The sequence below is a fragment of the Artibeus jamaicensis genome, unplaced genomic scaffold, assembly GCF_021234435.1.
Source record: "Artibeus jamaicensis isolate MK-2021 breed Jamaican fruit bat unplaced genomic scaffold, CSHL_Jam_final scaffold_833, whole genome shotgun sequence".
In the NCBI taxonomy this organism is placed as follows: domain Eukaryota; kingdom Metazoa; phylum Chordata; class Mammalia; order Chiroptera; family Phyllostomidae; genus Artibeus; species Artibeus jamaicensis.
Window position 1 is genome coordinate 27,135,305 of NW_026522056.1, and position 23,233 is coordinate 27,158,537.

Consider the following 23,233-nt stretch of genomic DNA (forward strand, 5'->3'; position numbering starts at 1 on the left):
TATGACCCCGACCAACTCTAATTGTTTTGAAAGTGGAAAGTAGAGAGAACAGAGAGAAAGAGAATTCTCACAGGCTCGAGAGAGAACGTTAGATGAGAAGCCTCAGAATGGATGGGAAAAATGTGCACACAAGAAAATATTTTTATGTCTTCCTACAGGTTAGTGAATAATTAAACACCTGGACTATTCAAAAACTGTGCTTGAGTGTGAGCTTTGGAGCCCCATCTGTCATCCTGATGTAGAAATGGGAAATTAGGGAAAAATGCTGGTTTAAACCCGCAACAGCGGGACGTGCAGTTTTGGGTCTGTACCCCAGTGGGATGAGTACAGGTCATTTCAAAAATGGGGCTTTCTAACACGCAGAGTAGTCATTCTTAATCCTTCGCCCAACACAGAATGTAAAGGCATATAATCCCTCCGCCATACGGGTGGTTAACATTCAGGGGGGAAATCCACCATCAAATAATAAATACACGATAATGAGGCTTAGTTTAAGGAATAGTTTACTTAAACTTTTTTTACAGAGCCAAGGCATGATCACAAAACCAAGTCTGTAATAAACAAAAAGCCCACCACCTGTGCCCCGTGAGACTATTATTAGTGTCCAGGAATAGTTTACTTTTAAGCACAACACATTTCTCTTCTACTTAGGTTTTTTTCTCTGCTGTAAAGTTTGGAGTTGGAGCCCCCAGGCCAAGCTGTGGTAACCCAGGGAGAGCAAAGATTTTCCACTTGACAAGCCTTCTCCCTGAAGCTCACTTTCTGTCTCTGGGAGCTGCGGGTTTACTTCCTCCTCTCCACATGGAGGGTCTTCACTCACTCTGCCATGTCATTCCCCATCCCGGGGGGACGGTGGCCTGTCCAGTCTTGGTTCTGGGCCGAGGCTGGACCACCTGATTCCCAGGATATTCTTCCCTGACAGTCTAGGGAATAAACGTCAGCACGCGGCACGAGCAGGAAGCACTATTAAATAAACCGTGTGTTTTAATTCCTTCAAGACAGCCTCTGGACCACGTATATTTTTACTTACTGAGTTTATATAGGGAGATCATTTTCATTTTGAATACTGGTCATAGTTTCCATTTCTTGATTCTCTAATATTTAAAATTTCAGTTTCATATTCTGCTTCGTATGCTGTATTTTGTATATGGAAAGATCTCTTTTTTGCACAAAAACACATGTTGGACAAACTGAGCACATGTACACCACTTGATATAACTGAGGACAGCACAATCAGAGGCCCAAGGTCAAGGAAGGAGACGAGGCTGTGGGCGGTGAGCACAGGACAGAGTGTACAAATGGCATCTTATGCAGCTGTACACCTGAAATGTATGTAATGTTGCTGGTCAATGTTACCTCCACCCATTTAATTTTAAAAGGAAGGGATTCTTTGGTTCTGGCTCCTGAAGTTATTAACTACATATTATTTTCTGTCATATTTAAAACCTAGCACCCATAAAGTTGCCTTTCCTAGTTATTACTGAGTTTAATAATTCAATTATATCAACTAGGATTTTTATGTAACACACAGTCTCAGTCCATTAGAAATCATATGCTAAATTATACATCAAGGACTCCTATAGCATAAAGTGTTCAGAATTATAAGTAATGGCATGTTGTAAATCAACAGGTAATATGTATCATGGATTATCTATATTTTTTCTTTTTTTAACGGTGTGCTGAAAAAAGTAAATTCTAGTTAGTATAAGCACTTGTCATTTATTCAATATTCTAAAAAGTGAGGTAGTGTTCAAGAGTGAATTTTCTGGACTCCTGAGAATAAGCAGCTTTAAGTATTATAGCTCAGATTTTTACTGTGTTGATTAAAGTATATTAACCATAACCTCATCTTTAGGATTTGCTATAATTGTAACAAGAGTTACTGCTATGCCCCATTCCTGCCACCACTGCTACTGTTTGCAGATGTCTTTGTACTTTTTAAAACTTTGCTTTTATCCTCTATTTTTTCCCTTTCCCTCAGGCCTTTCTTTACTTCTGTTCCTTGATGCCAGGGAGGTGTTTTTGTTTTTGCCTTTTGTAGCTACAGCCACACCATGAAAGAATAGTTCTGTGAGCTTCTGGTGATCTCACTAACTACTTTGAGAGCATTGGTCCAACTCTAGCTGCAGTGGCTTAAGCTAATTTTAGTCGATTTTTCTCCCTAAGGACGAGTTGAGGGCTGGAGCTCCGTTCTGCTGTCAGGACCCCAGACGCCTGTTTTTCTCCCTCGTGGTTGCCAAGCGAGGCTGATTCCTCCAGAATCATGTCTGACTTCAAGGAAGGAAGGATAAGGAGATGGGAGGTTGTGCCTTAGCAGAAAAGGAAGGCCTTTCTTAGAAATCTCGAGTAGATCTTCATTTATGCTTAATGGACAGTCATCTCTAGCTGCAAGAGAAGCTGAAAACTAAAGTGTATGCCCATCAAACAACACTGGGACTCTCTTTGCAAGGAAGAAAGGAGAATGGATTTTGAGCAGTAGTGTTCATAACATTGTATTGATGATTTCCAGATTTTCCCCTCCCCCCAAAAAAAAAATTACTCATTTTTCCCCCCGAGGCTTGTGTTGCAGCCATGGTCCATTCCTGCTATTCTGCGCTGAAAGATTAATGTGTTTAACCCCAAAGACTGACAGTCTAGTTTGGAGATACAGTTCTTATATGAAACATGTATAGAACATGAGAATTTAAACTTGCTGAGTTTATTGTATCAAAGTTAAGAGCAGTCGGTCACAAAGAAGGGAAAAACTTGGGCCAGCAAATGTTTTTGAAAAATATTTCAATAATGTAGATTTCAGTATGAGGTAAATGAAATAAAGCCAAAGTAAATAAGTATAGCATTTTTAAAACTAAAAAATTTAAATAGATTGGTGTGATTTTTCTTTTACTCTGTGTTTTTGGTAAGGTTGGGCACAGAGAATTTCCATACTTTACTTATTACCTTCTTCCTTTTTAAAAATAACTTATTTATTTATCTTTAGAGAGGAAGGGAAAGAGAGAGGGAGAGAAATATCAATGTGTAGTTGCCTCTCGTGCGTCCCCTGCTGGGAACTGGCCTGCAACCCAGGCAAGTGCCCTGACTGGGAATCAAACCTTGATCCTTTGGTTCTCAGGCCCGCACTCAATCCACTGAGCTACACCAGCCAGAGTTACTTATCTTCTTTCTAATGGTATCATCTCCGCTGCTGAATATGTGAATGAAGCGGGGCTTTCTTCAGCCACACGCTCGTTCTTTCCTGTCCACTGAGCTGTACCTTCTGTGAGACCGATTGGTGTTGAAGGAAATTTCCCATCTTTCTTGTCCTCTCACGGGCCTCCACGAAAAGCAAGGAACCGCTATTGTCAGCTGTTGACAGAGAACAGCAATCCACACCACTGCGCGGTCCTCACAGGGGACAAACAGCGACCACTCTCCCAGGCAGGGAGTCCCGACCTCACCGCCAGGTGCTCAGAGGGTCTGTCTTCACCCTGCATGGCCTCCTCCTGTGCTTTATCCTTCACTCCCTGAAAAATGGGGTGTAAGCTCCCCCAAATATGGTTAGTGCATTCCTACTGCTAATGGAAACATTTCTTTGGGACTTCCCCATTATCCTTAATATTTCATTCTATGCATTTTATTATTCAAATTAGTAACCACACATATGTTAAGCGTATTTTTTCCAGGAAGTGAACATGTATCAAACTTAATGAGAATTTGACATGAAACAACATTTCAAAGGGGGAGGGAAACAGCTATGATCAGAGTATTTGAACCTTGAATCTTACCTTGTTTAATTTCCATATCATCATCTTAAACACTAATATGATTTGACCAGCTTATATACTTTTTAAAAATCTCCCTTGCAACTGAATTATTTGCCCTTAATCTTTTGAATTATTCTTCTTATTGTGCCTTATGGGCAATTGTCATGTATGCTGATATTTCAAAGTAGTCCCCAAGTAGAGTGTATTTGATTTCAAATATTGACTCTTTTTAAAAAAAGTAAACTTTCTTGAGAGAAGTACATTTTGCATGTGTATTGGTTATTTGCACTTTCAGGTGAATGAAAGATGAAAACCCTTGTATTGGGGTGGAAGGAGAGAAGAAGCGGATTGCCCGTGGGTCCCCCGGGAACCGAACCAGAGCCAGCCCCTCCAGGATGGGATGGCAGGGGCAGGCAGCCGCTCCCCGTAGGAAAACCGAGATTGTATCAGGCGGTAGTGTGTGCGGGCCTCGGTTGGCTGTGTCCTGATCACGTTAAACCAACTCAAGGACACTGTTGCTAACCTAGGAGCTCAGTTCTTTTTCCGAGGCAGTTGTCCAGAGTGCACTAGGAAGGAAATAGATCCTTTCAAAGGTGACAATGTATCTGGTGCTGTTTTTATTCTGGCTGGAAAGTCTGCACTGAGACCCGATGCCATCCTGCTTTCTCAGGAAAATACCCCTTTCAGGCCCCTGGAATAAACATGGCAGGTTTGAAAAGTGACTTCCTATGTAGCCAAATACACCTGCTGAAAATATTTAGAAAACCATCCTAGTGACTAGTATCTTAAACCGTTTCCACAATAGCAATGTCGTAGCAATGTTAGTAATGTTCGGACAGATCCTTTGCTTTGGCTTTGACTTGTCCAGTCTGAAAACAGACTTCGAAAGGAAGCCAAATATACTTTCCAAGTGTGATGAGAGAGATGTTTCTAATATGAAAAGCTTTTCTGAAAGCCTGTTCATTTTAAGCAATGATGTGGATTGAAGTCTTTAGGTAGCTGGGAAGAGACATTAGCCTGCTTTCAGTTGGGTTAGCTTTTTAAAAAAATTTAGGTTATTGGGGAAAAGGAATAGGGTCTAGATATGAGGTGAAGTTTGTGTTTTGCTTACTTGAATTTTGTTTTTCAAAATCACTGTTTTCAAGATCACACAGGACAATCAGGTAGCTGTTAAGTTGCCGTGTAGGAATTGGTGTCTCTTCGACACGAGGTACCAAGAAATGGTATTTGCAGGGAGCACAGGGGCTCACAACCATCACCACCCCCAGAGAACGTGGGTGTGCTGACTGGAACCCTTCTGTTGCTCTGCATTGTGGAGAGCTAGGGCAGCTGAAACAGCGCATGGACTTCGGGGTCAGAACTGGATTTGAATTTAACCCTCTGTGTAGCTGTGTGATCTTAATCTTTCGGAGTCGGTTTACTGTTATTGGGCAAAACAGTGTACATCTTACGGCATCGCACATGAGTGCCCTTAAGGCGCTGCTCTTGGTAGCCACTGGTGACGTGTGTGGCCCCAGCTGGGCCTGTCAGAAGCGCTTCCCTGTGGTTCCCACGTTTGCCTTCAGAGCCCTGCGTTCGGGTTCGTGTGCCGCCAGTCAAGTTCAAAACAGAACACCTCCAGCACCTGTGAGTGTCGAGTAGGTGTGCTCCTTCAAGTCGTTCGTTGAGTTTTGCTGGCTTTTGCACTTTGTATAGTTGGGATGATGGTTATGCGTCCCTTCGCAACTTGCTCTGTTCACGTAACATCAAGTTGCTGTGATCCATCCATGTTGATATTCCACAGTCATAGCTCTTTCATTTCCCCTCACTTTCCAATGTAAGGTTGCACTATAGATCTATGATTCCACCAGTGTATTTTCTTATGAAGGGAAAAGGTCCATCTTTGGAGATTTCACTTTGGGCTCTTTTTCCCCGACTCTGCATTTGAGTGGGTTGAAGGTGAATTTCTCTAGAGCAGATTTGTGTTGCTGTGCTGGGCACCTGTGCACAAAGTAAACAGAGCCCCCTTCCTCGGGTGTTTTGGATTTAAACCTGCTGGGACCACAGGGTAGAGCATTGGAGAACACAGCCTGGGTTGAGACTCCCAGATGTCACAAGGAGGCGATTTCTGCCCTCCTTTCTCCTGGAACAAATGCGGAGATGTTGAATTGTTTTGCTGTCTCTTGTGGCCATGAGATTTTTTTCCTAGTTTGCCCAGGGATTGAGAAGACACTGTAAACTCAGCGGACCCTAGCTTAATATAAGGATTTTTAGAATAAGTTTTCCATTCTTTTTAAAAAAATTATTTATTTATCTTTAGAAGGGAAGGGAAGGAGAGAAGGAGAGAAATATCAATGTATGGTTGCTTCTGGTGCATCCCCTGCTGGGAACTGGCCCCTGCTGGGAACTGGCCTGCAACCCAGGCGTTTGCCCTGATGGGAATTCGAACCACTATCTTTTGGTTCACAGGCCCATGCTCAATCCACTGAGCTACACCAGCCAGGGCTAATATAAGTATTTTCTATTCGACTTCCCATTCTAGGGGAGTGCTAGGGTCTGCCTCTTGAGACACGATCAATTTCAACTCCCAAGTTCACCAGTCAGAGCTCCTGCTCCCAAGGTGAATGTGGCCAGAGTGCTTGCATAGTCTCTAATTACCCTCTTTCACTTTATTTTTGGTTTCTTAGGATCTTTACTTTCTTACTGCATATTCATTATAATATGGAGATACATACACACGTTCATTCATTCGTAGATAGATAAATAGATAGATAGATGATTCACTTTTTCAGAAAGAATCTCTTCTAGCAAACTGGTAGACACAGAAGTAACTCGTTCGTGTTTTATAGGAGGTTCTAGGATTGTCTGTACGACCTGATGACCTGGAAGACTCATGTTCTGGGTCTGCACCTGACACCTGTTGCCGTGGTCCCTCCCAGCTGCTCATCCATGGCCTCTGAGGTCACAGCTACAAGGCGAAATCCACGTATTTTCTAAATAGTGTACTATTTAACTTTCTAGCAGAAGATCAATAATTACAAAAGATCAGTAATCCTAACGCTGTTTTTCCCCCAAAATTGTTCACTTGCTGTTTTGTTAGGCTAATAACAGGGAAATAGAGAAACTTTTCACTTTAGGTGACAAATCGCCCTGAATTCCTGGCACTCTTGCCCTTGCGCACTGGGCCAGATCTTTGGCATGCAAACTTCTTTATACTGACTTTGAGTGATTTTACCTCGTGGGAAATAATAACTCCTGTGGTACCCTGAGCAATCATGAACAACATCCTCGCTGTGATTGGTGATGCTCTTTGGAGCTGCCTCAATACGGTGTTTGTTCAGTTCCTTCAAAAATAATTCTTGGTTTGGAATCAGCAGATTACTAATGAATGGCATATTTCTAGGGGAATTAATGGGGCTTTTTCAAACTCTACACACAGGAGAAAAAGGGCCAGAGAAATGACTAATTCATCTTGTGTTTCACAGAGCAGCTTTAGGTTGTATGAAAAAAGTTCTGCATCAGACTTGTGAGGGGAGGATGGATAAGAAAGGTAAACAGAACAGTCTTGTGATGGAGTAGAATTCTTGTTACATTTCCTTCCCACATACTATTCAAGGGGGGCTTCCAGCACTTGGCTGATAAATAGTTATGCATAAGCGTAAAAACATCTAAAGACATTTCAGCTAGTCTTAATTGAGTCAGATTATATTCTCTCACCACTGAAAGGTGATTTTGCCTAGAGAAAATGTTTATTCTCTGGGGAGCAGATATTAGAGAAAAGCCTATTGCTCAGTAACCTAATTGAAATGTGTGCATGCAATTTAATGAAAATAGTTTTTATTGTGAATTATTTTTCTAAATATAGAAAATTTATAGAACCTTCATGATTTTCTAAAAGGAGAAACATGTTTTAAAATTATCTGTAACGTTACCATTAGAACTTGTCATTCTTTGCTCTATATTTTCCCAAGGTGCATTCAGAGAAAATAAGGTTGTGCCTAAAATATTATTTTATAGTTCACCTTTAAAATGTAATATTCTCTATTTTTTAGATCCAGAACTATTCTTGATAATATGATTTTGATGAGTCATTGCCTCATTTATATTTACTTATTTATTTGAGTCCTTGCTGTTAGCTATTTTCATTTCTTGTGTACAATACATATTTCTTCACACATTTTGTCTAGTCACTTGGAAGGTCTGCCTTCTTCAGTGATGTTTACCTTTTAAGTTCTAAAAAATACCTTACTCTAGTTGTTTTACCTAATGAATCATTATTCATGGTAATAACCCCAGTAATGGAATTTATCTCACTGGAAGATAGGAGAAAACATTTGCTGCCTTGTTCTACCCCAAAAGCATGTTCGGTTTGGGCAACATAATTGGATACTCAAGACCTAAAATTGTTTTAACTAAATTTTCATATTTTACAGTTTATAACTTCATGAAAATTACAGAAAGTTTTACAACCACATTGCACATGTATTTCACGCACCTAAGCTTACACGCATGCAGTCCACGTGCAGTTTGTATGTGCATGCATTTTACAAAGACACTGTACATGTGTTTACAACCCACTGACAGCTATGTAGACTCTCTTCTCTGTGAAATGTTTCCGAGCTCCCTATGGATTTTTGGTACGTCGTTTCGATTCCCTTTTGAATCTGTTGAATGATGCCTTTGCAAACAAATGTTAAGAATAAAAAGTAGGAATATGTGGAATCGATGCAGGAATTGTGTGTTTGAATCCTCACACGTGTGCATGTATTATTGTCTTCTCCTTTATTCACACGTTAGCCACGAAGTAACTTGCAGTAGAATCAGAGCACATTGCCCCCCCCTTCGCTCTCCCCACCGAGAACAACAGCCGAAAGCCCCATGAACATTCTTTAACTGCTCTTTGGTATTTATGTTACAGAACTGAAATCTAAAACTAGAATTTCATCTGTGTGATTATATGATTTCCAGTCTTTTTGTATGTTTTCAATTTATTTTTGTTTGCATATTATGGAAGACCCTTCTTGTCCTCAGAGTTTCAGTTATTTCACTGGGGCATGTCTAGACATTACCTGGCTAGACATTACCTGGCGAATTTTCACTGGTCCTCAGACAGGCAAACAGTGAACATTCTGCCGCAGAGCCTTCGTGAACTGGGAATTATTGTTAATAATGTTGTTACCTTTAGCATTAGTTCCTTAAATGTTGCTCGTCTCTAGTTGCTGTTGTTTTCGCTGGAATGCCTATCATATATGTTGAAGCTCCTGGAACTATTTTTAATACTCCTAATTTTTTTATTATTGTTATAATCTCACTCTTTTCCTCTGAATTCTGAGAGAATTTGCAAGGCTTATCTTTGACATCACTGATTTTTTTCCCTGCAGTGTGTCTCCTTAGCAATTTTGAATTAAGTAGTCCAAAACTATCGATTCTCGGCCTTTTGGCTAAGATCAAATGTAGTATCTGTTCTTATCAGTTTAAGTAGTCCAAAATTTACACCAGTTTTAACTTTTGTCATATATCTTTTGTTCCTGGACCTTTTTTGGCGTGGGATTTTTAAATAAAATCTTGTGTTGTGCAGTACTTGATAAAAAGTTATCTATAGTAACTTTCAAAGGGAGTTTTTGAGGCTTGTGTGCTTACACCTCTGATATTTTCTTGTCTGATCCCCAACCGTATTAATGAATGAAAGTTGCCCTGTAGTTAATGTTAAGGTGGGTTTCCATAGAGGCTATGTGAGTGCTTGTTATGTAGAACATTTTACACCCAAAAGAGAGTTAAAGGAGTTCTGCATTCTTTCCATTTTATTTCTCTTGTTTGATGCAATTAAAACTCTCTCTGTATGTATTTGCATCAAAAACAATATTGGAGGAGTGGACTTAGAAATATGCACTCGAGTCACTATATATGTTGTATATAAGATTGTTAGGTGAAAAAAATAGCAAAAAACCAGACATCTATCTGGTGGGCTGTTTCAATATGCCACTTTGAAAAAAATAATGTTCAAAATATCCTAAATGTTAGATTATTTCCACAAGTATCTTTTCTTCTCCACTCTTCTAAGTTCAGAAGTCTTTCCGAAGGGAAGCTTATCCAAATAATTTCTAAATATAAACTGAAAATGTATCTCAATAATTTTAAATTTCAACAAATAGCGTAGTTACTGAGTTTCTACCTCCGTAGGATGTTATTTGAGCTTCTTGTGTATTTATGGCTTGTTACAATTCAGTTGTGACTTTTTACTGCTCAATTTAAGGAAGGAAGTAATAATTTTCATAACTTTGTAACAATGAACATCGTCCTTCTGGTGGACATTGGGTAGCGTTTTAGAAGCCTCTTGGTCATGTCAAAGGGAACCCCTGCTACTATATCTAAAATATAGTGCAGTAATCCACTGATTGATGGTGACGGATCCCGGCTCTGCAGTCACTGGGCCTGGGTGGCTGTGGGATGATCTCACGAGAGCTGGAGAGTCTGGCAAGTGCCAGTCAAGTCCAAATGCATGAAGAAACCAGGGGTCTGCTTCAGGAATGGCCCTGTGATAGTATGAGCACAGAAGGAGGTTCGCACTTGAAAACCCAAGGAGAAAAGAGATAGGCAGCTTAGGTAGGAATAAAGTGTGGTATTTGAATGCCACGTGGGGCAAGGGGCAGACACCACGGGAAGGCATCAGGCTACACAGTGTTAGCGACACCTGCTCATAACTGGGGCTGGAAGAGGACCCCGTTTTCTGGGGACACACTATCCAAAGCAAGAAAAAGCAGCAAGTCCAGAAGGGGGGCCTATTTGGGAAGCTACTAACTAATGCATTTCACATTCTCACTGACCTGGATCATGATTGATGGCCACATTTAATTCAACATGAGTCAGCAAGAAGGAGGTTTCCCAGCACAGCTGCCAAGACTCAAAGGATGGGCACATCCCAGCCCCGGAGGGCATCCGGGTGATTTATGCTTCGTGGTTGTGCATCTACATGTGAATTTACTGCTGGGAAGGAAATGCACCTGCTGGATATTTATTTAGCATTTCTGATCAGCATGATAACCAAAGTGTGGCATCTCAGAAAAATGAGGGATAAACTTTAATAAGACCTTAAAAACTTAGTTAAGCATATTTATCCTCTAAAAGCGAGGCCTCAAAAATATAATGGGTATTGTTTGCTGCTGCTAGCGAATTTTTCCTTCCTTCCATGAATAACTCTTATTTGAGAATATAGTTTATTTCTCACTCTGATGGGACTAGATCTGAATCATTTACCTTTCTCTTAGAGGGTGAAAACAAAGAGAGGTTATGCACATGATCAGAGGATCCACACATGTATGTTACTAAATGAATAATTTATAAAAGGTAATGCCAAGGCATGGACTACATAGTTTATGAGCTACAGAAAATGTCCTGTGAAATGATGCTGTCACATGTGTGGAAATTAAAGAAAAGGCAATATATTAAATGTAATGAGTAATATTTTCTGAGAAGATACTGAATCTAGAATCAGAATGATTTTCAGAGAAAGAGGACTGTTGCTTTGAAACATAGAAATAATTATAGGAGAATGAGATGCATGAAAAAGAATTAAACTCTGGTGGAAATGCTGAAGAAAACTAGCAGACGGTATATCCAACTAGAAGAAAGAATTTAAAAAATCAAACTGACAGTGATGAATAATCCTAAGAAATGTTAATTAAGAGCATAAACTACCATTGAAAATCTTTTTGTTTGCTTGACACTCCTTCAAGTCCATTAGTCTAGGTGACACAACTTTTGAATTTACATTAGAATTTATCTGTGACTTTGCTAATGTCACTAGGTGTTGCTTTTCATTAGTGTCTATTTAAATAGCTGTTAACAGATTAAACGGCCCATTACAGTTGAATGTCCTGTGCATGGCATGACTTAGGTGACAGGGGATGATGTCACTTCCGTATCAGTGGTCTAAGTTTATATCGCAGACCCAGGGATCCTGTGAGTTCTGACCTGCCGTATGGCTGTGCCTGTCAATTCTACTCGCTGGGCATTTAATATATGTTCCTTCAGGACTGGTAGCAAGTGTGTGTCCCTGTGTGACCCTTGACATTCTCTCTCCAGGTATGTTAGTTATGTAGGTGTGGGTTATAAATGGTGCTCATAAAAAGAAGTGTTGTTGATGAGTGATTGTTCTATGCGTATCCTTACTTCCCAGGTCTCGTGCTGGTGTGCCTTTAAGTTCTCCTGTCAGCCAAAGCGTATCACCCAGCTGCTGTTTGCTGAGTGCTCCGTGTGTGCTAGTGTTGAATGAGGCACTTGCTGCGTACTTTGTACAGTACATCCAGGAAACGTCGCAGATTTTTCATGTTACTGCATCATCCAAACCCTCCTCCAGTCCATCAGCAAGTCAGTCTATTAGCAAGTCAGCTTCTCTCCCTCTTAAATGTGTCTCAGCTCCGTGCGCTTCACTGCATTTCAACCGCTACCCTTCTGACTTAAGCTGTCTTCATCCCTTGCTTCAATGATGCTAATAAAATGTGCTTGTCCTGTCTGTTTCCACTGTTCATACCCTTTGAATCGATACCTATGGCAGCCAGGGTGTGTTTTCAAAACTGTGAACAAACTAATATCATTCGTCTGTCTCACCCTTCCAATGGCTTCTTCCCATAACATGCAGACTAGAATCCCAACTCCCCGAGTGGATTATAATGTGAGTAAGACTATGGTTAGGGATCCAGACATGGAACGGTGATTGTCCTGTGTTATCCAAGAGGGTCCAGTGTAATCGCAAGAGCTCTGATAAGTGAAAGCAGGAGGCGGGGCAGGCGGACTGGAGTGATGTGGTGTGAAGAAGACTCCCTGGGCCACTGCTGGCTTCGGGGATGGAACGGGGACACGAGCCAGGGAAGGCGGCAGCTTCTAGAAGCTGGAAAAGACAGAAGGATTTTATTCTAAATCCTTTTAAAGGGAAGCCAGCCCTGCCAACCCCTTGATTGCTGCCCAGTAAGAACACTTCGATCTTCCTGCCTCCAGAACTGTAAGATGATTCATTTGCACCATTTTATGCAACTAAGTCTGTGTCCATTGACTCCGGGTACAGTAGGAAACTGATAGCTGTACTAAGACTAGTAGACGTTAGTGCAAACATGTAGGTGTCAGGTCACCCAAGTACAGACACAGTGACCTGGACTGTGTTTCAGAAATCATGGCAGTTGTCCTCAAACCAAGGTATTAGGAACCTGTTGAGTCTATTCCCTGTGAAGTTCACTACATCCTCGTGGCTTTTTTTGTTTTATAACCAGAAGTTTGTACCTCTGACTTCCCCTCACCTTCTCACCCGTCCCCCTACAACCTTACCCTCTGGTGACCATCAGTTTGTTCCCCATGTCTGTGAGACTGTTTCTGTCTTGTTCTGTTTGTGCATTAGTTGATTAGTTGTTTTTTTTAAGATTCCACATATAAGTGAGATCATACGGTACTTGTCTTTTGCTGACTTATTTCACTAGCCAGATACCCTCTAGGTCCATCCACGTCGTCACAAATGGCTAGAATCATCATATTGTTCACCTGAAACTAATATAATATTGTATGTCACCTATAATTTTAATATTTAAAAAAACAAAACAAAATCACAGCGCTTTTCAAATGTATACATATGGTGATAGACTTGGGAAGAGTCTGGCATTTGAGAACGCAGAACTGGTTTGCAATTCTGCCCAGTTGCTCCTTATTTGATCTCAGTCATGGTTGAACTTCCCTTAGCTTCAAACTCATCATCTGCAATGTAGGCACAGTGACCTCTTCTTGCTTCCCTCGGGAGTTTGTTGTAGGGGTCAATTTCGAAAATCCACGCAAAAGTACATGGTAGGCTCCAAGACAGGGCGTGCAGTCTTTGTTGGCTTTGTCAGCAAACGGCAGTGCCAAAGAGTTAACCTCAGAAATCAGAAACCCAAAAGGTATAACTTAGGCCACAGCATTCTAGTTAATGTCTACATTTCTTGGTGTTTCTGAATGAAATGAGGAAGCATATCTTGTATTTACAATGAAGAAGTAATAATTCTGTCTTAAAAGATTGAAAAGTGTCCTTGTTTTCTTTTCTGTCATATGTACTTTTACGTCACAGTTTTCTGTCCCTTGCTTAGACATGTTTTAGAACAGCTTGTTTACACAGGAATAAAGACATTGTCGTGGGTTGCGAGATGCTGAGCTCCATACCATCTGCTGCGGAGAAGTTATGAAACTGTGCCTGGTGCCAGATCTTCTGAACTGTTGGCAAAACCATGTCCTGCGTCTCCCCGTGCCTGTGTCTTGACGTTAGCAAAGTCTCTTCGGGACTCAGAACAGAACAAAGCACCTCTGATGACAGGGTTATCAGAGCAGCAAGTCACCAAAGGAACTGCCTGGGGACCGGCGTGGCTGCCATTGTCCAGGCCTCGGACTCACTGGGGAGGAATCCACGCCGTTAATGAGTTCCAGAAGGTGTGCTTGCTGGTTTCTCTCTCCCAGAGTCCTAAAGATAAAGGCTTGGTGCCCAGGGTGTTTATGCTGGAGGCCATACATCATTCTTTGACACCCCCTGCCCCTTCCAAAAATAAGCCCCGAACACAACGATAATAAACAACGGGCCGTTTGATTTTGAGACAGCACCGCCATCAGACAGCCCAGCAGAATGACACAGCTGCACCCAGTCACTTCAGGGGCAGCAGGCTGGGGCGGGCGAGGCAAAGGAAGCCTGGGCGTGTCTCCGTTTGTCCTTCTTACGGATTTTAGATCACTGCTGGTGAGGCCAGCTGGTTGTCAGGACCTGCCCCCATGTGTGAAGTTCCTGCCCCCTCTATAGCGATGTAGCTCATTCATTGAACAAGCCGTGTGCCATGCACTGTAGTTTTGGTCCTGAGCTAATTTGTTTCTGCTTTTGTTTTTACTGGGATTCATGATCCATAATAAGATCAGTGCCATAGCTCATGTAGGCATGATTCGAATCAGTTTATTTTACTACAATGACCTAGGAAAGAGGAATATATTCAGCTTATAACTTTGATTTGTATCCACTTTGATTGGTTTTTACTGGCATCTCATTTCCTTGTGCGCCCAGTTTTAAACTTGTGGTACCATGCTGTTGAGTTTTATTCACAATGGCACAGAATACAATCTTGTGATACATGTTGATGATGTCAGAGCTTTGAATTATGAAGTGGGAACCGCGGGCTAGAAGCACGCCACTTGTTCGTCATGCGCTGTCACGCAGTGTGAAATGGGGTCCAGTCTCGCCCACTGTCTCCCTGTCTTGCAGTCTTCAGGGCCAGTCTCAGTGGCTCCGTGCTCTCAAACAAGAAGGACATTTCTGCATCTGCTTAAGAAATAGAGCGGAGCAGAATTCATCAGCATCTGGCACCTGCCTGACCTTCGTGGCTCTGTGTGAGTAACTGATGCAGGGCGGTGACCATTGATAACTCCCGGGGCTGTTTGGGATTTCAATAGCAGCTTAATGTCGTTGGTGCTCTATTTAGAATTTCAGTGTTGGGGCCATATTAGAAATCACAGCATCATCCAACACAGCTCATGTCAGTGGCATAATTTTCCAAAAATATAAACATGCATAGAGAAAGCAAATCAGTGAAATACAAGACTTATGAGGAGGAGTGGGACATTTTCCAAAAGTAAATTATTATTTAGCAAGTCACAGAGCCCGAGTTCTTAGTAACTGTTAAATTAAAAGGGACTGTTTTTCCCTTAAAAATATTGGTACTGTGATAGTCCAGAGAACCAAGTAAAAACTAACATCACCTAGACTCTGGAAGGTTCTCCTGGATAGATTTGCCTTCAGGCTGTTCAGTTGCAAAGGCCTTGCCCTCTGTATTTTCTTCCCAAGGTCAGAATTTCCGTAGGGTGAACTCAGGGGCAGAGCGGGGGTTTGTCTCCCCCGCCCAGAGCAGAAGGGTAGCACAGACTTAGTTGAGGGAAGGACATTGTTTTGTGAACCAAAGAGACACTCTACTTGTCTTGTCTATGTTAACTGTTGCTGTGAAAAAACTAGCTACTAATACGTAAGAAAGTGCGCAGTGGGATCCTCTTCAGCATCAGTACTTTCCGCTCCATCTCTGGCCAGGCCTCCTCCCTGCCGTTTGATGTTGGCCTCACTGTTTTCCTTTATGCTACTGGAAGGTCCTAGAAGTGATATTATTTTTTAGAATGAACCCCCAATTTGCCCTTCATTCAACGGTTCTAGCCCTGTCCCCTGAGGAATAGAAAACAAGCCTTGACTTGTCAGCCCGATAGCCATTTGCAGGAAGATGTCACGTCTTCCTTTGAATAGATGCCACCCGGGCTACACTGGACGCTGCCTGACCTTCAGATTCTTCCCATCACCACTGTCCTCATTTGGGTCATTCCCAGCCGTCTAAAATGAGCTGCCCACCACACAGGGCTCCATCTGTAGTCTGCTCGTGACAGACCCAAGAAGACCCCAAGGCAGTTTCAACAGGACATGGCATTTTTGACTGGTGATGAACTTGCTTATAATGAAATCATCCAGACTTTTTAAAGCCTGCAATGAACTTGTCAATACCTAAAACCCGAACTTTTGCACATGAGCAGGTCTTAGCCCAGGAGGTTTGCTGCATGATTGAAGACCATCACTTAACGTGACTGTTTCTGGAACATCTGGCTATTTCTGTAGACAGATGATGGAGAGGAAAGAAAGCCCCACACCCCCAGTCCCTGCAGGCTCAGGCTGAACCCCCCGCACAGGCTGCTGTAGATGAGGGGGTGCGGTCTGAGGATCAGAACCACAGGCAGAGCTGGTCCAGAGAGGGAGAACTGAAGACCCAGGGTCTCGTGGCCCAGGAGTTCGTATTTTTAACAAAAACGGGATACGTTATGTATGTATAAATTAAAGCTTCAGAATCACTGACGTAGTGAGGGGGAACAGAAGCTATGGCTGTTTGAGCTCATGGGTGAGGCTCAAGGGAACTGAGTGATGAAGCTTCCCAGGGGACTCAAGGAAAAGGTGACATTTGGAACTCCCCAATGAGATGTGGCTGGTGTGGTCTTGGGGCTACCTGTCTGTGGAAGCTCACCCTATCCAAGGCTCTCCATTGTCCCACGCACTGGATGCCGGGAGGAGTCAGGCAAAAGGTTTACCAAGGACAGGCTACAGCTCGGGATTATGTGATTGTGAAGTTTAGGGATTTCTAAAATTGTATAGAGAAAGTAAAATATAGCTCAATTAGCACAGGCTGTGAAGTCCTAGGAGTGTGGTCCCAGGTTTGGCCCTTGTCTTTCCTACCCACTGGCCACGTGCCCTCTGTAAGTCATTTAACTTCTCCAAGGCTCCATCACCTCATCTGTAAAATAACGGTAATGTTATCCACTTTGAAGTACTGTTATTGGGGAAGTAAGATTGTTACCAAGCTAGCACAAACTCTGGTCCTCAACAGTAACAATATTAGTTAAGTATGATAAGTAAGTATAATAAGGTTCTGCTGATCACTTGTCCTCTTACTCATCAGCAACTTTATCAGTGTTACGTGTTACCAAAATATCAGGCTAGAGATGCTGAAGTCGCTCCTGCTGGATGTCATGTTTAATCCTAAAGGTCACATCATCTGTTGCTCTGCCTCACACTCGACCCTTGAGTGGTGAAGGGAAGGGAGAGCTACTTCATTGGACCTTGATATTTCACATGTACTTGGACTTCATGTACAAAAGGACCCTGATATTTTGCAAGGAACTTAGCGCTAGGCACTGTAAGAAGAGGTGGTATTTCTTTCTTCTTAAACCCTGTAGATGCTGCCTGGGAATCCAGGGAGCCCAAACCATGGCCCTCGGGCTGCATACAGGTCAGGGGGGCTATGAATATGGCCCAACACAAAATAGTAAATTTACTTAAAACTTTTTTTTGCTCATCAGTTTTCATTAGTATTTGTGTATTTAATGTGTGGTCCTAAACAACTCTTCTTCCAGTGTGGCCCACAGACACCAGAAGGTTGGACACCCCTGCTAGAGGTTTTGATCATTCTCTGTCCTCCAGCGCAAAGCCTCATCATCACAGATTCACCCATCACATGAAGTGTGGTTATAAAGTAGAGGCTGGGATTGGACAATTGCCTTCACTAAAATAGTCGTATCACTGGTGACTTTATGGCCAGAGTCAGTGAAATCACGGCAATGAGTTCCCAAGATTAATTCGCGGTCCAATATTTTCAACACAAAGTGATTTTTCCTAGCCTGGGATCTTTATTACACTTAAATTTTATTAACGCCCGAGCAAGGGAAATGCTCAGTCAGGTAACGACTTTAAGAACAGATCAATAATGGCACAGGTTTCTTGAAATTGTGGCTATTTTTTCCTTTCTGGGGATGACCAGCATTTCTGAACATCGAAACTCTGATAAGTTTGCGTGGCTTTAATTCCCGTAGTACGGGAATTTGGGGTCACAGGTTAGAAACAGTGTCTGCTCCCCATTTACTCTGCTGAGGTCTGATGAAGAGTTCAGACAGGGGATATTCATTTAGCCTACAAAATAAATGTGTGAAAATCACTGAATAAATACACTGTCAAGTGCCCCAGGCATTTGTCATTCATAAGAATAAAACAATGGAAAGATAAATGTAAAGTAACTTTCCTCGAGGCTGGATTTTCAACTTTATGTGTATAAAAGGCTTATATAACATACATTATATATCATTGTCATATATATTGCTTTATACATATATTTATATATTAGGTAGATTTTACAATGACTATATAATTGGTCATGATTCATCCTATTCCTAGTCTTTTGTCATTATAAGGCTCTTAATCATGTTATTTTTTACTACTGTGTAACTTTTATTGGCCATCATTTCAATTATTTTAATAAGCAGGACATAGCCATACTGCACATACACTTTATCACAGATATTTCCCTCAAATACTTCAGCATTTGTATATTAATAGATAAAAATAAATAGTTTGCAAACCCCCTCTTACCGCCGGCGCCGCCCTAGCGCTCTGATGGGCGGGGCAGGGGCAGGAAGGAGTGTGCGCAGTGAAAACGGGCGTCGGGGCTCAGCGCGGTGTGTTCCACGGCCTGCCTTCACCCTGGTCTTGCCTCTTCACCTGGTTGTCCTTCTCTCCCTCCTCCGGGGGGCCGGTCCTCCTTGAACACATCTGGCCTTCGGTGTCTGATCCTCTCTCTTCCCTTCGTCCCTCGCTCGCCCACGTGGGCGCCCCTCCAAGCTCAGCCAGCCCTGGTTGCTTTGGTGTCTGCGTCTTTCCTGTATCCAGTCCGGAGACACACATTCTGCTCGTTTTCTGCTTTCCTCATGTGCAGCTCATAAAAATATATAAATGTATTTTAAACTGAGCTTGGTAATTTTATGCAATGGGATTCATAGATTATTTTACCATAATCAGGAAGGAATAATGCAGTATAAAATAAATTATGAGGAATTGTGATGATTTTCCAAGGAGACTTTTATTAAGTAAAAAGCAAAGCTGTCCTTTAAAAGTTTTATTACAACTACTTTTAAGATTATTCTGTTCAGAACAGTTATTTATATTGTTTGTTTGGGGGCCTTTTTATCAAGCAAATAAATATTTTTTTTCCTTTTTAGGTAATTTTTAATTCTGAGCATTATAGAAACACTAAAAGGCAAATTACTTTCTTAGAAATATTGAATAAATTCTGGAATAATTTATATCTTATTGATCTAAAAATATTTTATATTTCACATTTCAGCATTAAATGAACAATGATAAAATTTGTTAGAATATTGTCAAACAAAATTCTTCTATAAAAATTCCCTCTTCCTTTAGCAAAACATCTTTAAATTTTTATGCTAGTTTGCTTTTTTTTTTATTGTAGGTTTACATTTCATTTTAGGGTGTTTATTAGTGAATGTGAGAAAATGGGCTTCCGATAATACCATCACTCAGGTTTATGAGCAGTGCATGTTTCGTATAACCATTTAAAATGTATACCCAGATGTATTATATATTTTGATTAAGGGTAGTGTTTTGAAAATATTGTTATCATTTGCTGAAGGAGAAGGATTATTCTTTTAAAATGCATCCTTGAAAATAGAATGAGTTATGCTTCACTGTGTAGCCCACTGGTAAATATTTAGTCTATAGTATCCTTCGATCACTCTGTGTTTAGCTAAGAATTGTTTCTAATTTGGTGAGTAGTACCCTATTTAGAAGCAGGAAGAACACTGAAGCAATTATGAAATGCTTGATTTTTAAAAGAAGAAACATTTTAAAAATCACGAGAGATACTCTCACTGACGTGAATGTTTATGTCCAAGACAGTCTTTCATGGTCTTTCATTCCTTATAGGTGTATAAATTTAACTTCAGACACAGAGACTGGACTAGCGGTTGTTGGAGGGGAGGAGGGTTGGGGGGCCGGGTGGAGAAGGGGGAGGGGTTAGAAGTGCAGATTGGCAGTTAGAAAACAGTCACCAAGATGTCAAGTGCAGCATAGGAAACAGAGTCGGTCATACTGAAATACCTGTGTATGGTGACAGGTGGGTACTGGAATTATTGGGGGAAATCACTTCATACATTAGGTAATTGTCTAACCACTGTGCTGTACAGCTGAAACCAATACAAAATAACATTGACAGGAAACGATAATGGAAAAATAATAAGAGTAAATGCATACTTCCCTCAGAGCCCCAGAGAAAATATTTGCACACTTAGGAAGTGCTCCTCACGTACACCTAGAATTATACTAAACTCTAGGCATATATCATCTCGTACATTTATTGTATCTTCTTTACAACGAAATTAGTTGCATCACAGACAGACCGAGTCATGTATATGCTGTTTATCTCTTCTATACCAAGTGCATAGACAGCCTAATAGTTTTTTTTAAGTTATAAATCAAGAGAAAACACCACCAAATTTAACAGTAGGGTAATTATACAAAACATAGTCACCTTATAGTGAAATACAGCTGAACCCTAATACACGATGCAATTCACAGCCATCGTTGTCCAAAGCATGCAAGCCTTTTATTTTTGTTTTAGTGATTTTGGTGCCCTTTATTCCCATGTTTTTCTTCTTATTTAAGAAATCATTTTCAGGCCTGGAGTCCTTACAGAATTATCCATTTACAAAAATTAAGGCATGAGTTTCCACGGTGGTGGAGATGGCCCAGGGTGGAGACAGTGCCTCTTTCCTAGCCAGAGACAATGGATGTAAATCCACTTTTGAATGAACAGTCACATCTATCTCAGTTAAGGCCAATTAAGGCTAAACGAATTAAGTCCAATTCGTTTCCCCAAACGTTGCTATTTCAGATATTATAGGAGGCTATTTAAATGGGAAGTTTATATAAGATAGATTTCAAAAGACTGTGAGGAAGAATTTTATGTGGCTCATTGAAAAAATGTCCTAGTCCTTTAGAGTAGTGATGTTGAAAATACTGCAAATGACAGGCACCTCTCTCAACCAGTGGACATGACTGCTTGGGCAGTGTCCCCTCACACTAGCAGGTCACTGTGAGGTCCTCAAAGAGTAAACCTTGCAGTGGTCTGTCCAGGGAGTCACTGTTCAGCAGGCTGCACCTGGACGTTCTTTTTTTTTTTAATAAGTATCTTTTTTTTAAGATTTTATTTATTTATCTTTAGAGGGGAAGGGAAGGAGAGAGGAAGAGAAACATCAATGTATGGTTGCCTCTCATGCATCCCCTGCTGGGAATTGGCCTGCAACCCAGGCATGTGCCCTGACTGGGAATCGAACCATGATCCTCTGGTTCACAGGCCCGTGCTCAATCCACTGAGCTACACCAGCCAGGGCCACCTGGACGTTCTTAAAAGTGATGTTGTGTGATCTCTTGCTCCATTGGATGGGCAAAGATGATAGGCAAAAATAAACATTTCATCTCTGGGAAGATTTGCTCTAAGAGCCTCTGTCCAAAACCTCTGGTGCTGAAAAAAGAAAAGCTAGCCACAGTGTAGGTGTGCAGGCATTTTGTTTCTTGTTCTTTCCTTTCCTGATTTATAATGTGTAAAGGGTAGAACTGGATCAACCGTGAGTTAGGATTCTTTTGACATCCAAAAATGGACAAGAGTTATTCTATACTGTCAAATTTTAAATTGTTTAAATAAAAACACATGCAAACAGTACTCTGACCCTGGGAAAGGAACAAGAGTGCAAAGCCATCTCATATTGCATGTAAGGGAGGTATAGGTTGGTGTGTATATTATGTATCACTAACAGGGCAAAAGTGCTACATAAAAGAATGTCTGATCCGTATCTGAAGGAAGATAAAGGAAGACATTTTCATGTGAACCTGAAAGAATATGAGAATGTTATTGGTGAGGAGTATGTATGTATATGCATACACACAAAAGCATACACATTCTAAACATTTTTTCAAATGTTTTTTGTCCTCCCTTAAATTTCTCCCACTTAACTTTTACAATTTTTTATGAGATTCTTCTACACATTCCTTTCAGTTTTCTCTAGAGCAATTAGTCAATGCTGACTTCACGTGAAGCTTTGATAATCTATAAAAGTAATGATTAGTTTAAAAAGTTAAACATGATGCTTATTTTTAAAAACTTTGTGCATAGCCCTCAAATGTGTTTACCATCTTCACACCAACAAACAGAACAGTTTCTTGCACAGAAGCAGAACTCGGCAAGGACTCATGGAAGAATAATGATGGAAGTTGCTACACATAAAAAGAATGAATGATCAAGAGCCAGGATATGAATTTCAAAATATTGCTTAAGTTGCCAAACAATGCAAGATGAAATGACCGTGTAAACATGGTCTTGAACAATGAATACCATTCTGATGAATGAGAAGAGGTTGCTGGTACCGCCGGTGAACCCCCAGTGCAGCAGACAGCTGGCGTCTTGCGGAGTTGCACAGTTGACACCTGTATACACTTATTCACCAACCCAGCGCCACCCCAGTGCATTTAATTCCAAAGCAAAAACAAAAGGCAAAGGCGGTTGCATTCTTTTAAAAAGAAGCTAGTTACACATGAAGACAACAAGAATTGCTTGTGAAACAATTCTTATTGTCCCCAACAGATTCATGTTGGGGACAGAGGGAGAGAAGCTGTTTAAAAAGTTTGATCTTAATTGTGGAGGCTGTTAAAACTTTCATACTTTAGTGCAATTACATATGCTAAACTATCGGTTTACATTCTTCAAACTAATTATTGAATTACAAGTTTGATACTTTTTATTTAAATGACACATGAGAATTGTTCATAGTAGACTAGTATAATAGTATCACAGGGCTACAAAAGGAGAAGCCATCCGCTCCCATAGCCTCTCCTCTCCTTAAGTCCTGTGCTTCAGAAAAACAACCTCTTTCTACTCTCTTAATGGTTGCTTTTGGTTGTTTCCTTCATGTTATCATTCTGGTACTTTCTTGACTTTTTTTGCATGTGGATGTGATCTCTTGGCTTGTTCCTAAGAAGACAGGGTCTGGCCTGTATCCCTGCCCTTATGGCTACTTTTATTGCCCCACCCCGACAGTCATTCTTCTCCGCACCCCCCCCCCAGTCCGTGTACACACTTCTCATCCACCTGTCATCTGAA

At 41.2% G+C, this 23,233-nt stretch overlaps 1 protein-coding gene and 1 pseudogene across 5 annotated transcripts in view; both read left to right on the plus strand.

Moving 5' to 3' along the window:
• VEGFC (vascular endothelial growth factor C) overlaps positions 1–23,233 on the plus strand; it is a 353,484-nt gene that overhangs the window by 293,692 nt on the left and 36,559 nt on the right. The window contains exon 1 of one of the 5 annotated variants that reach the window (XM_053659879.1): positions 11,780–11,801. The exons of 3 other annotated variants lie outside the window; for them this stretch is intronic. The gene's annotated coding sequence lies outside the window, so the exon portion shown is untranslated. Of the gene's footprint in view, positions 1–11,779; positions 11,802–15,018; positions 15,099–23,233 lie in introns of those variants that run through there. One more of the 5 variants, XM_053659878.1, reaches the window with a different exon arrangement.
• LOC119050323 (uncharacterized) lies at positions 9,141–9,258 on the plus strand (annotated as a pseudogene).